The sequence below is a fragment of the Mus caroli genome, chromosome 5, assembly GCF_900094665.2.
Source record: "Mus caroli chromosome 5, CAROLI_EIJ_v1.1, whole genome shotgun sequence".
NCBI lineage: Eukaryota > Metazoa > Chordata > Mammalia > Rodentia > Muridae > Mus > Mus caroli.
Window position 1 is genome coordinate 18,208,444 of NC_034574.1, and position 1,256 is coordinate 18,209,699.

The window sequence follows — 1,256 nt, forward strand, 5'->3', positions numbered from 1 at the left end:
AGCTCAGTAGGTAAGGGTACTTGTCCTTCATTGGGAGTGGAGCTCAGTAGGTAAGGGTACTTGTCCTTCACTGGGAGTGTAGCTCAGTAGGTAAGGGTACTTGTCCTTCACTAGGAGTGTAGCTCAGTAGGTAAGGGTACTTGCCCTCACTGGGAGTGTAGCTCAGTACGTAAGGGTACTTGTCCTTCACTGGGAGTGTAGCTCAGTAGGTAAGGGTACTTGTCCTTCACTGGGAGTGGAGCTCAGTAGGTAAGGGTACTTGTCCTGTGTTCTGTTGGTGCAGGCCTGTAACTCTAGTGCGTAGTTAGTAGAGAATCAGAAGCCATTTGGCCAAACAGCCTGGGCTACAAAAGGCCCTAGCTCAAAAAGAACAAAAAAGAAAGAGAAAGAAGGGAGGGAGGGAGGGAAGGAGGAGAGAGAGAGAGATCAGAGCAATAAGATAACATGGCAGGTAAATGCAGTGCTGCCAAACTTAAGCATCTGAGTTGAGTCACACACACACATATACACATATACACATACACACACATATACACACACACACACATACACATTCATACACACACACATACACATATACACATACACACACATACTCACACACACATACACACACATACACAAACACACATACACACATATACACACACACACATACACAAACACACATACACACACATACACACACACAAAACAAATTTTAAAAAAGAACTCCTTCCTTATAAGATGCCACTGAGTCTTGAATAAATTACCATGAGTTTAATTTTAATGCATGTCTTAGTCTGCAAGGAAGTAAGAAGAACACTAAAGACAAAGACAGGAAAAAGACAGCTGAAACCCAAATGTGACTGACATATGACAAATGCAAAAGCCGGAGATAAATCTATGAACAGGGATCACTGGGAGTAGAGAGCTAACCCCCAAAGTTCCCATTGTGAGCCAGGAAGCATGAAGATAACACAACCTTGGGGGGTGGGGTAGGCACGACCCTGGAAAACTCTTCAGGCCAAGAAAGTAGATTGATGCGATCCTGGTTTCGTGGCTGAATGGACTATTACAGGTGTGCTGCCGCCAGAGTGCCTTGTAGGGAAGATCTTGTTCCAGGAAACATCTCTGAGCCCCCTGCCCTCAACTTCCTGAGGTAAGATTGTCTGTACCTTGATCCCTGCTATGAGCCTTTCTACTGCCTGCAAACAACAGAACCCAGCTGAGTATAGTCTAAATTCCCTGAAACCACAGCCCAGAACGGATCTTTA